Source organism: Lineus longissimus, chromosome 18, assembly GCF_910592395.1.
Source record: "Lineus longissimus chromosome 18, tnLinLong1.2, whole genome shotgun sequence".
Taxonomy (NCBI): domain Eukaryota; kingdom Metazoa; phylum Nemertea; class Pilidiophora; order Heteronemertea; family Lineidae; genus Lineus; species Lineus longissimus.
The window spans coordinates 4,457,074-4,471,253 of record NC_088325.1 but is presented as its reverse complement, the minus strand read 5'-3'; the positions used below and the strand labels follow the sequence as shown (position 1 = coordinate 4,471,253).

The 14,180-nt window shown below is 43.9% G+C and overlaps 1 non-coding gene across 1 annotated transcript; it reads left to right on the top strand.

Annotated features, from left to right (window-relative positions):
• The first annotated feature begins 322 nt into the window (after positions 1 to 322).
• Trnay-gua (transfer RNA tyrosine (anticodon GUA)) lies at positions 323 to 411 on the top strand. Its single transcript is given in 2 exon segments — positions 323 to 359; positions 376 to 411. It is a non-coding gene; the product is annotated as a tRNA-Tyr (tRNA).
• The last annotated feature ends 13,769 nt before the right edge of the window (positions 412 to 14,180 follow it).

Here is a 14,180-nt window from a genome sequence, read left to right as displayed (position 1 = left end):
CCAAATTGGGAAGTACTTCGCAACACCGAAGCGAAAGTAATTTTTTTCACTGAAGTTGCGTTGTCCATTGAATTTCTCCTTTATTTCGAAGAGAAACAGCTGATAGAGCCAGCAAATGACGATGATTCTCCTTATTTTCTGGCTTTGACAGCTGATTGGTAGTTATGCGTAAACCATACCATCACCATATCCAGTACAAAAGTTCTGAAGTGCAGTCTGGACTGGCTCGTGCATATCCTGTGTGGTCAGGTATCAGCAAAAGTTCCTTGACCTATTTTGGTAACCAATATATGTACTTACAGTAAAGTGCACATATATCGATCTCTCTGTAGCTCAGTTGGTAGAGCGGAGGACTGTAGTGAGTAAAATCTTGGAATCCTTAGGTCACTGTTTCGAATCCGGTCGGAGAGACACATTTTAGATATATTTCTTTGTTGAAAGACGAGTTCGTGCGACACTTGAAAAAAAACCTTGATATTTTATTTTTACAAAGTTCATGTAGCACTGTCGTATATGCTATACCAGTAAAAGAGGGTTGGATAGATGGTTTAAGGGGACCCCTCCATATACCGGTATTGAGTGTGCTTGAGCTACAGTGGACTTAGGTGTGAATAGTGTATATAGAGTTAGAGTGAGGAACAAAAAAAAATGAACTAAACAAAAGGAGTTGAAACAACAGAAATTAGGGGAATGATAGAAATGGAGGAACCAAAAAGGCAAAATGAAAATTGACATTATGTTATATGCGTGTGATTGCCACCTCGCGCGAGAAATTGTAATTAAGAAGCGGTGAAATAAACGGAAAAGGGTTAAAAAACGAAAGATGATGATGATGATGATGATGATGAGTAAACACATGTTATTTCGATAAAATTGCCAATTACCGCATATTTTGGCTATTTTTCTTGTGATGGACACAATTCCCAGGCCCTTTCCAGGGCAGGCAGCTAGGTGAGTTGGAAGGCCTACCTTGAGTATTCTCGATTAGCTGGGGAACCCATTCTAAAGGTTGAAGAAGGAAAACGTATACTGCCTTCGACTCGGCAACGAATACGTTTAACGTTATCTAAAGGCCTACTTAGATACTTGTCATAGGTACCTGCAATGACCTCCGCAAACGAGAGTCGCAAGCGTGCAATCGTGGTCACCGGTCGCAGCGGCGAAAATCGCCAATTTGGGGCGCGCAAGTATAAGAGTCAACAGTTCAGTAAAAAGAGGTAGAGAGCCGATGCCAAACCTCTTAATAATTGTCGATGTACAATTCTGGACAAGCGATTTTTATCGTAGCGAAGTAAGATATTCATTTCAGCCGACATAAGTTGGCTGCGCCGGGAGGGGGTCTTCGCACGTGCCTTTGACAACAAGACTATAGCGTGAAAAATAAACGGTTTTGATTTCATCTACTAGCAGACACGTAATTATTTCGTCGTACATCACAGAGTAATGTTGCGCTTGTCTGCAATGCTGTTTTTAGAAGTAGGAAAGCCATACAAATATGATTATTAAAAACCTCGAAAAATGTGTTTTTAAAGTTTCAGACAAAACGAAACCTGGTAAAGATGACAAGGATAGCTTCTTGAAATGGCTCGACAAACTCGGAGTCGCGCATCTCATTCTGCAGAAATCGGCAAAACAAATGCTGGTCAGCAGGCAGACGACAATATGTTTCTTCGTCTACAAGCCTCACCTCAAGGGTAAAGTGGTCCTGCTGCGCGGCAATCACCCCAGCTTTGGAGACAGTCATGCTAACCGTGCACTCGAGGCAAAAGAGGTCGCTCATGGATGGTGGGGCGCAGTTGCTAGGCTACCATTTGGCGCCACCTATAATTGGCAGTGGATTGTACGGCGTGCGCAAGACCGGAAGTTGGTGTCTGAGGAGGACGGCCACCGTCTTGGTTATGCGTATTTTAAGCACCATGCGATTGTTTGCACCTGGAATGACTGTGTCGTCATGCTTAAGCGTTTCTTCGACCAGATTGTCATCAATCCGCGGGATGAATATGAAGGTCTGTCAGCCACCTTTCAAGAGAAGGTAAGGAGAAAATAGACGGATATAAAAAAGAGGTCACGCACTTGTTCAGGGATGTACGTATATGCGGGGGGGTGGGGTGGGGGGCTCCCAGAGGTCGCCAAAAATGTGTTTTTGACCATGATTCTATCTCACCCACCAATTGAGGGTTCGATAGAATCTCAATTAAACTTCAACTTACAGGTAGTTTCGTCTAATTTTTGTATTTTTGCCTAAAAATTTCAAAAAGTGTCTCACAAATATGTCACTATACGCGAACAATGGCTTCACAAAGGGTGCATGACCATGAAACTATTGTTCGCGTATAGTGTAGTATAGGGTATAGCTCTATGGAGAAGGTGCCTAAGAGATGACCGAAGTTCCATAAGACTGCATAAAAATAGCCATTTTATTATGCTCCTTGAAGGATCTATTTGAGAATTCTATCGCTTTGCCACTGGGGGTGATCTGGCTCGATTTAACAGTACGCGCAAGTGTACAGGAGTGAATGCCGCCAAAATGATCCTGTGGCTACGAACCACAAACAAATTATTAGCATATCTTTTGAGATGGTTAATTTGATCCCAAAAGCTACGCCGGCAAACATCAGGCTCAAAGTCCATCATAATGTTTAGCAGAAACAGCTGAGGTCATGATATCAGAGGAACTACATTCTGATTGCACAGATAGCAGCCCTACTTGGGAGTGTGACCATGCATTGATGCTAATTGGTCGATTAGTGATGCGGGGCCATGTGTATTTACCAATACAACCTCGTTCGCAGACTCCGTATTGAACTGTTTTAAATTCAGATTGTTCTGAAGCTGATTGGTCAATTGCAGGTGCGTAACCACACTAGTTCTCAATGATTAATGAATGCAGGAGGCAGTCAAGGGCAGCCAAAGGCGAGGAATGACAAATCTGCAACGGCTGGAGGAACGGAAAGACCAGGAGGGTCAGCAGTACCAGGGGCGAGCAAAAAGCAACAACCAACAAAACTTAAGAGATTGATGCAAGTTGTACTGCAACGCATTACTGAGGGAAATGATAAAGAGGAGCCAAGGCAGGAAAGGGGCAACATACCAGATATAGCAGGACAACCATCTTCGGCAACTGATAGACCATCCGAGCCAGCAAGCATAAGCACGAAAGGGCATCTCGCCACGGTGGTGTCGAAAGTGCTCCGACTCAAATATCAAGCGCGACGTGAAGAGCAGGCGGAATCAACTGAAATGCTCGAAAAGCCCACAGTATCTCACAAACGCAAAGAGGAGCATTTAGCAGAAGCAGTAGGGAACGAGGGGTCGGTTGACTCAAGGAAGCGGCGCACAGGGACGGTGCCAATGAAGGACCGGCGGCAATCCACCGGAACAGAGTGTCTAAAAGAAATTGAACAACAAACGGCATCAAATGAAGTGCCCGAAAATCCCACAGTGTCACACACACGCAAAAAGTGGCGATCAACAGCGCAAGCAGTAGCAAAGAGCGTGGAGTCGGTGGACCAGGAGAGGCGCACAGCGACATACACCCAAGTCCCGACGAAGGACCGGAGGCAATTCACGAAAGCAGAGGGTCATACAGTACGTGAACAACGGCCGGCATCTAATGAAATGCTCGAAAAGCCCGCAGTGTCTCACAAACCCAAAGAGGGGGAATTAATAGCGCAAGCAGTACTAAAGAACGAGGGGTCAGCGAACCAAAGGAAACGCACGGGGGCGGACTCCCAAGTCCCGACGAATGACCGGAGGCAATCCACGGAGACGGAGGGAGTTTTAAAAAGTGCACAACGGGCGGCATCTAATGGAAAGCTCGAAAAGCTCACAGAATCTAACAAAAGTAAAAAGAGACAATCAGCGGCGCAAGCAGTGGCAAAGAACGAGGGGTCGGCGTGCCAAAGGAAACGCACAGGGACGGCCACCCACGCCACAACGAAGGACCGGAGGCATTCCACGAAGGCGGAGGGAGTTTTAGAGTGTGCACATCAAGCGGCATCTAATGGAATGCTCGAAAAGCCAAAAGTATTTCACAGAAGCAAAAAGGAAAAACTAGCAGAAGCGGTAGAGAACGATGGATCGGTTGACTCGAGGAAGCCAAGGCTGGATAGGGAGAACATACCAGCTACAGCAGGTCAACCATCTACGGCAACTGACGGACCATCCGAGCCAGCAACCAAAAGCACGAAAAGGCACTTTGCCGCGGTTGTTAAGAAAATGTTACGACTCAAAACTCCAACGGAACCTGAACAACAGGGAGCATCAACTGAAATGCTCAAAAATCCTAGATTGTCTTTCAAAAGCAAAACGGAGCAATTAGCAGAAACAGCAGGGAAAGATGGGTCGATTGACTCAGCTGGGAAACGCAGAGTGACGGACACCCCAGTCGCAACGCAGGTCCGCAGGCAGACCACGAAGTCGAAGACAGAGGGACATAGTAAACAGTGGCCTCCAAAGTAGCAAACAAGTATTGGCATCTAGCAAAATTTCGCAATAAAAAAAATCACAGTTGGTGCAAAAGGAGCTACCAAATTACTTGTTTTTACTGATATATTAAAGAGTGTTCTCAATTGACAGCGTGCACCAGTATCGACTAAAGACCTTCTTTGCGTGCGTAAGCAGCTGGTGGTCTCGTCTCCAGCAGACGCATGCGTGAGAGGGTAGGCGTACGCTACAATCGGAAGATTGTGCGTGCGTGCTAAATGGACGGCTGCTTGTCGGCATTTTTCTTCTTCTTCCTTCGATGTCGTTTCTTCTTCAAAGTCAGCCTGAACATATTAAATTCCGGCAGGATCTCTCCCTTGTCTCCATCGTTGCGGCAAAGAGCAACCACGGACTTGTAATCGCGTTTCTTGCTGCCTCTCCCGAGGGCAAACCACACCAAGAAACCATTCCGGGGACCGCTGATGCGGTAGCTGTGGCATGTTGTACCTCCGACAGTGTTCATCCACATAACCTTCAAAAGAGAGCGAAAAAATATGTTATAGATTACACTAGCCCCTATGCAAATTCACCCGGTTCTTCAAATTGTCACTAACGCTGGCTTTTACTTAACTTGGCATTGAGTCTTAGGGCTGAACTGAAGGAGATAACGGCAAGTTAATGACAAAATTTGTTTTGAGCAACCAGTCCCAGGTAAGTTAGTTTCAACTCATGAAATGTTCTAGTGCACAACCAGAACAAACTACATGCATCTACTTATCAAGAAAGGCGTATCTTCTAAAGAAACTTACAGAAGGAAAAACGATTTTACTGGTTGCGACACTCATGAATCATCTTTTATGCTTAGCTGGAGGAAGAATTTGGAAAAATGTACAAGAAAATCGCCGATAGAACGTTTTCTTGCATACTTCGTGGTTCGTCGTCCGTAGCTCTTCGCAAGGGTAGCCAAACCGACTTATTCATTGTGGCCGAAGGCCAAAACAGCACACCGTGATGATATCATTTCCTCGTAAAAAATAGTGGTGGCAAAGCAGAGTGGCAAAGCAGAATCCTACCTGTTCCTTCCCGGGACACTTGAAAGATATTCCAAGTGCGTACATGCTGTGCACGACGCCGTTCTGCTCTGAGAGATCCCGCCCGGCCACCAGAACCCAATGACTGTTCCAGTGCCACGCCACTGACTGCGGGCTGAAGTTCTTCCAGATCTGATTCTTCCAGTAGGGATTAAGATTTTCAAGGCTCGAGACATCAAATACGGTTGTGCCGAGATTTCTGCTATCCAAAAGATATACCTGGAATATGGATTGAGATGTTCGGGGATAACCATCACGTATAAATGTGTTGAGACGCATATTCTCCAGACGGGGTATTCAAAAACACTTGATCGCGAAAACACTGGACTGGAGCGGATTGGAATTGTATATTTTTCATTCATGGAATGATTGTTTCCTGTTAATTAGGAAGTTGTTTCGGACAGCGCTATCAATTTTGGCTTTTTTTACATGTGTAATTGGTATGTTTTGAAATGGAATACGACATAGTTTTTGACAAGTGCTCAGTAATGATTAGGACAAAGGACGGGACAAGTCACAGCTACACGGATTCAGACCTACCCAACTACTTGTATATCTAATCCCGGTGATGACAGCCTATGAACTAACTGTCTGTGACAGATCAAATACTGGGTAGCTTGACACTGCTAAATACCTCCCTGCAATGCGTGGCATTAGGGTGTTTTCAAAAAATAACGGCGAGACTCCAACGTGAACGCCCATCCAATTGTTTGACTTCCCGATAAATATGTCTCGAACAATGGAATAGGCGGCGTTCGCGTTTGCGTTTCGGCGGCTTTGTGAAATCTCCCTAGCTATACACGCGTGAAGTACGGACATGACGGAGGGTTTTTTCCACATTTTGAACTGATTTATTGACTATTGCTTTGGTTTACCCCACTATTTCTCATTCCCGTGATGACAGCAACGATGTAACCCTTGTCACTGACAGACCAGATAGGTATCTTGTCACTGGCAAACACTTCTCTGCCTTCGTTTAGGCACCCGATACGCTTGAAGCTGTACGGAGGGTTATCATCATCCAAGCGCCCGTCAAACTGTAGTAATAAAAACCGTATACCGTATTTATGAGTATTTAGGCGCAATGCGCAATGCGCTTTACAGTGAGAAAAAATAAAGCAAAGATAACTTACCAAACCTATGTTGTTTATTGTTCCAATTACATGACTCAATCTCAGCGGCTTCACGCTGCCCACAACGAAAATATATTTAGACCTTACATCTTCTTATTCTTCCGACTCCAGAGCGCGGAGATTTTGTGCCTGAGACAGAAAACTTAATGTGAGATTTTAAAAAACCTGCCTTAGTGTATTCGTATAGATCAAAAAAGTAGTTCACGCTGCTCCCGTTCCCTGATTTCATGGTCAGTGCTACAGCAAAACTACCATTTATAAGATGGCGTACTTCCACTGTTGACATTCCATCACTGTGGAGATCGGCACAACCATAGTATCTACCATGCACGCTCAAGAAATGGACACAACCTGGAACAGCAATGGGGAAATCACGAGTGGCAATATATTCAGAGCACTGGGTTCATATTACGGGGCTGAGTTCGACACTCAGAAGAATAATGCTGTTTCGTCTAAATGGCCTTGAGTAAGACGGACACTGAACTGCGCCGTCGCCCTTCGAATGAGACGCTAAAACGACTTTCCTTGAAGCTAAAATTCGTGTCAGGTAGAAGAAAATACTCTGTCCAAGTTAACTGCACATGTGGCTGGAGATGGATTCCTTCACCGCTGGCCTGGCCGAAGATAACGGAGACAATTATAGGCCGGCCATATATCGAAATTGGCACCTAACCGTGGTAGGCCTACCGGTAGCCCTATTAGTGACTTCTGGGGGAGGACATTTGTCCCCCTGCCCCCCACCCTGGCCCCCACTAGCTTCACCCATGCAATTCATTGTTAATCTCCAGTCATGCCAGTAGGAAGCCACGGCGGCCAAGTACAATGCATAGGCCTGCATATCATTGTTTATTACCATGCAGTATGAGTACATGGCCAAACGAAGCCTCAAGCTAAGAAAGTAGAATTCATATTTAATTGTGTAATATATGTTATGAATTCCTAACACTCAGGCTCAGAAGGGCCCCCTATGTTGCTAAACAAATGCTCCAAGGAAACGCCCCAGGAGAAAATCTATATTTGGGTGTCAAACCCGTTTGTAAAATTACCCAACCAAACCCATCCCGACCCTGCAAGAAAACATTTGAGCGCTAACTCCACGTGACTCCTAGGAACCCCCCCCCCCCCCCCAAACGACAGTTCTTCCAATCTAAATCTCGCCCCGCATAAGTCCACGAATGAGCATTATTCATATTTCCCGCGTTTATAACTTATGACGTCACATGATCATCACCTTCCGATCAGTTCATGACATGATGGAGGATGTAACAAATCGCCCACAATTCCCACATTGTCGCGCTGGCTCGAAAAAGCAGCGTGTGACCTTGATGTGGAGGTGAGTTCACTAATACTTCATTCTCGAATATCAGTATAATATAGATGACAAGAGTGGGTCGTTTCTCGTGGCAAAATTGACAATCATACGATACTGCCAAATACACATATCATGAGCTTTTCTGTCGGGTTTTGATCGCATATATATATAGTAATAGTATAGTTTGAATCATCGAATGCAATAAGCACTGAGAATGGGAAAAAAAACTTGGAATATATCATGCATTTCTGATAGTGCTACCGAGGAGAGAGAAATAAGCTACAAATACAGTTTAAAACGTCAGTCAAACCATTAAAATGCTTGGGTGCGTATAAAACGAGGAAATAAGACCCGAAAAAATATTGGGAATTCAACAGACCAAAAACCTTAGACATGTTAGTCCTAATACCCTTGGGGCGAAGACGCACAATAAGATTGTTTTCCTCAACTTGTAATTGCGATGGAATCCTCAGAATGGCTATATCTCTAACATACAATTATAAAGCTTCTAAGAAATTGTATACAGGCGCAGAACGCTGTAGGGGATCGACATTTCATGAACTGTAAATCACAGACCATAACCCCTTTCTTTGATGGAAGAGGATATGTACACAGTATGCTGTGTATGCAACAGACAGTAGTTTTATGTTCACAGCGTTTTATATTAATATTCATTTTGCTCATTATAAAGCCCCGCCTCTCATTTAATGCTACCTGCTGTGAATCCTAGCAACATTTTCTCTTGAATACACAACATGCTGTGTATACACTGTGCAGGCACGCGCATTGTCTAGAGCACACATAGCAGACTTCGCTGGCTGGAGAAAACTGTTTTGGTCATATGGCATACATGCCATGGTAGTTGATAAAGTATGGAATTAGTGAAACCTTGGAAACACTGATAAACCTTGGAATATTCAATGTAAACCATGGAATCACTGTGCAAATAGCGCGGGAAATCGGGTGCGTTCCTTCCACGATTTATACCCTCCCAACTGACAGTCTCGTCCCAGCTGACTTTATTGATAGCAATTTGCCAGTTAGTTCAGAAGCCAACATTTTTAATGTGGAGGATGACGTCATCAATTGGCAATGCGCTGTGGTCGTTAAAATATTTTATTTCTCTTCAATGGAAGCAAAAATTAGTTTTTATGATTGTTTTGTATTCCACAGACGATAAAGTATTATGCTCGGTACTAGATGCACGAGATCATAGGACAAACACACACGTGAATAAAAAAAACCGTTTAGTACTGGTGACGTCACAAAGATCTCTGCATCCCTCGATGCGTACTGGAAGATGTAAGAAATCGCTCACGGCGAAGGAAATTTTCATCCGCAAACTTCGGTAATAAACATACATGACGGAGTAGGCGTATTATTCCTTTAGTACATGTTTATTTTTCTCGTCGGTTTCCGATCTTTACAGTACCCGATGCCGAACCAATGGAAGGTCCGAAGCTTCGACTTTACAGGCAGAGGTCAAGGACACACGTGTACAGAAGGCTCAGAGTCGCGAGGGAACCAGTCGTGACCTTTGGCGGGTTCGACAGCACGAAATCTGGAAAATTCTTCACGGCGGATTTCAAATATAATATGCAAATATGTGTCCATATCCCCCCGACGGTGAGGAGAGTTTCAAGAGGGAAACGCTCGACTGATGCCAAGAAAGGTGGTGAAGGGATTAGAAGTAGAATATTTGGTCGTCGGAGGACACGATCTGTCCCAAGAAATCAACCCAATTTTTTCACTGGTAGACCTCATCGCAAACGCCTGAGAAAGGTACCTGGTGGTGATAAACAGTACCAAGAGCTCACGCGGCCAAGTCCTAGTGCCAGACGACCCAAGTATTTTGAGCCTCCTCGGCTTCACCGCGCCCACCTGGTGAACTCAACGCAGCCCCTCCAAAGAAAGTTACTCGGAGGTCGCAACCAGGACCTAGAACCCACGCGGTCGAGGCCAAGCATCGAAGTGTCATCAACAAGACGGAGATTTATACGCTCTTACAGGAGGCGGACGAGGCGGTACCGGCTGGTCGATGTGAGGAAGTGGTTTGGCGAAGGTGTGGTTTGGTCAAAAGTTGTATACTTCCCTGGATTTGTGTCGGTAACGGACAGAGTGAAGGGTAAGTTTAAGGTCCGTGAGGTCCGCGTTTTGAATCATGCCAAAAACTTATGACCATTCTTTATGTATTATCACAATGTCTGCTTGATTTGAACTTCTTTTCCCGAAATCAATGACTTTTTGTTTGAGGGTCTTTAGTTATAAAAGTGGCTCCATGTTCATCATTGCTACAGCAGCAGATTGAACCCTTACACTAATGTGGGCGACCTCCTTAAGTTAGTCGCGAGGCAGTAATCATAAGTGGTTGGATTGGACTTTCGCCAAATGAATGAATGCACTTCTGGTATGTTTGCATTATGAACAACAAATTTACAACTTAGCTAGACACTTTCAATTCTGGAACATTTCTAAAGCACACTACAACAAAATTCGTTGCAGACTGATTCAGTGAGTGTCCCAACTGCAACAGCCTGAAACAATTCTAAGCAGGTTTCAAGAATTTTAGAAGATAATGTAAAAAATAGCAGGAAAATGGAGGATAAGAAAAAGTGTATTTCCATAATTGTCAATCTAACGAAGTAGCTATGTAAACAGCAGACTGCTGTGTACGCAGGAACAAGTTTGTTGTATGCACAGCAGAGGTGAATAACATAACCGCGTCATCAATGACGTCAGCTGGAGAGTAAAAAGGCGGTAGCGGTGGTGGTGGAAGAACTCCCTGCTTCCCTTCAAGTTGGGGCAAATTCTCATCCTTTCCCGCCTTCCAAACAATTCTCTTTCGGTATCAGGAGCAACACAACGTTGCCTTTGTAATACGGCAATCTAGAACCATCGATAAACAAGAAAGAATCTTAAAAAATGAAGAGAAAATTCCACAGCACTTGAAGTACGTGTGTCAAGTCCCACTGCAAGCATGGTGAAAACACACACGCCGAAGCCCCGGGTTTTCGATGGTATGTGGTAGGTGATAAAGTATGGAATTAGTGAAACCTTGGAAACACTGATAAACCTTGGAAACACTCCTTAAAATGCATAAAAACATGAAATAATGCCATTCGAACCTAACGTGGTTACGAATCAACATTTGGAGCTTATTCTTACATGATCAGATCGGAATTTTATGGTAATTTAGAAATCTGTCGCATATCCGATTCAAATGTCTATATTTTAGAACAACCCAGTTGTACCTCGCCTCCAGTGTACAGTACTGATCTCCCAAATATGGGAAGACACGCCCACCACACACCCATAATATGGACCAATAGCGCTCCGCTTATAAATACGCCACCACCACGCGGGGCCTATTTGAACTACGGATCGGTCTGTTCATACAGGGTGATACAGAGAAAAATGGGGGCCTGTCATGCATTATGCATGGATAAGGTTGACGACTATGTCTAAGCCTAATTGTCTATGATTGACTGATATTTTATAACAAACGATGAATAAAAGAAGCCTAGTCATGTATGTTTATTACCGAAGTTTGCGGATGAAAATTTCCTTCGCCGTGAGCGATTTCTTACATCTTCCAGTACGCATCGAGGGATGCAGAGATCTTTGTGACGTCACCAGTACTAAACGGTTTTTTTTATTCACGTGTGTGTTTGTCCTATGATCTCGTGCATCTAGTACCGAGCATAATACTTTATCGTCTGTGGAATACAAAACAATCATAAAAACTAATTTTTGCTTCCATTGAAGAGAAATAAAATATTTTAACGACCACAGCGCATTGCCAATTGATGACGTCATCCTCCACATTAAAAATGTTGGCTTCTGAACTAACTGGCAAATTGCTATCAATAAAGTCAGCTGGGACGAGACTGTCAGTTGGGAGGGTATAAATCGTGGAAGGAACGCACCCGATTTCCCGCGCTATTTGCACAGTGATTCCATGGTTTACATTGAATATTCCAAGGTTTATCAGTGTTTCCAAGGTTTCACTAATTCCATACTTTATCAACTACCATGGCATGTATGCCATATGACCAAAACAGTTTTCTCCAGCCAGCGAAGTCTGCTATGTGTGCTCTAGACAATGCGCGTGCCTGTACAGTGTATACACAGCATGTTGTGTATTCAAGAGAAAATGTTGCTAGGATTCACAGCAGGTAGCATTAAATGAGAGGCGGGGCTTTATAATGAGCAAAATGAATATTAATATAAAACGCTGTGAACATAAAACTACTGTCTGTTGCATACACAGCATACTGTGTACATATCCTCTTCCATCAAAGAAAGGGGTTATGGTCTGTGATTTACAGTTCATGAAATGTCGATCCCCTACAGCGTTCTGCGCCTGTATACAATTTCTTAGAAGCTTTATAATTGTATGTTAGAGATATAGCCATTCTGAGGATTCCATCGCAATTACAAGTTGAGGAAAACAATCTTATTGTGCGTCTTCGCCCCAAGGGTATTAGGACTAACATGTCTAAGGTTTTTGGTCTGTTGAATTCCCAATATTTTTTCGGGTCTTATTTCCTCGTTTTATACGCACCCAAGCATTTTAATGGTTTGACTGACGTTTTAAACTGTATTTGTAGCTTATTTCTCTCTCCTCGGTAGCACTATCAGAAATGCATGATATATTCCAAGTTTTTTTTCCCATTCTCAGTGCTTATTGCATTCGATGATTCAAACTATACTATTACTATATATATATGCGATCAAAACCCGACAGAAAAGCTCATGATATGTGTATTTGGCAGTATCGTATGATTGTCAATTTTGCCACGAGAAACGACCCACTCTTGTCATCTATATTATACTGATATTCGAGAATGAAGTATTAGTGAACTCACCTCCACATCAAGGTCACACGCTGCTTTTTCGAGCCAGCGCGACAATGTGGGAATTGTGGGCGATTTGTTACATCCTCCATCATGTCATGAACTGATCGGAAGGTGATGATCATGTGACGTCATAAGTTATAAACGCGGGAAATATGAATAATGCTCATTCGTGGACTTATGCGGGGCGAGATTTAGATTGGAAGAACTGTCGTTTGGGGGGGGGGGGGTTCCTAGGAGTCACGTGGAGTTAGCGCTCAAATGTTTTCTTGCAGGGTCGGGATGGGTTTGGTTGGGTAATTTTACAAACGGGTTTGACACCCAAATATAGATTTTCTCCTGGGGCGTTTCCTTGGAGCATTTGTTTAGCAACATAGGGGGCCCTTCTGAGCCTGAGTGTTAGGAATTCATAACATATATTACACAATTAAATATGAATTCTACTTTCTTAGCTTGAGGCTTCGTTTGGCCATGTACTCATACTGCATGGTAATAAACAATGATATGCAGGCCTATGCATTGTACTTGGCCGCCGTGGCTTCCTACTGGCATGACTGGAGATTAACAATGAATTGCATGGGTGAAGCTAGTGGGGGCCAAGGTGGGGGGCAGGGGGACAAATGTCCTCCCCCAGAAGTCACTAATAGGGCTACCGGTAGGCCTACCACGGTTAGGTGCCAATTTCGATATATGGCCGGCCTATAATTGTCTCCGTTATCTTCGGCCAGGCCAGCGGTGAAGGAATCCATCTCCAGCCACATGTGCAGTTAACTTGGACAGAGTATTTTCTTCTACCTGACACGAATTTTAGCTTCAAGGAAAGTCGTTTTAGCGTCTCATTCGAAGGGCGACGGCGCAGTTCAGTGTCCGTCTTACTCAAGGCCATTTAGACGAAACAGCATTATTCTTCTGAGTGTCGAACTCAGCCCCGTAATATGAACCCAGTGCTCTGAATATATTGCCACTCGTGATTTCCCCATTGCTGTTCCAGGTTGTGTCCATTTCTTGAGCGTGCATGGTAGATACTATGGTTGTGCCGATCTCCACAGTGATGGAATGTCAACAGTGGAAGTACGCCATCTTATAAATGGTAGTTTTGCTGTAGCACTGACCATGAAATCAGGGAACGGGAGCAGCGTGAACTACTTTTTTGATCTATACGAATACACTAAGGCAGGTTTTTTAAAATCTCACATTAAGTTTTCTGTCTCAGGCACAAAATCTCCGCGCTCTGGAGTCGGAAGAATAAGAAGATGTAAGGTCTAAATATATTTTCGTTGTGGGCAGCGTGAAGCCGCTGAGATTGAGTCATGTAATTGGAACAATAAACAACATAGGTTTGGTAAGTTATCTTTGCTTTATT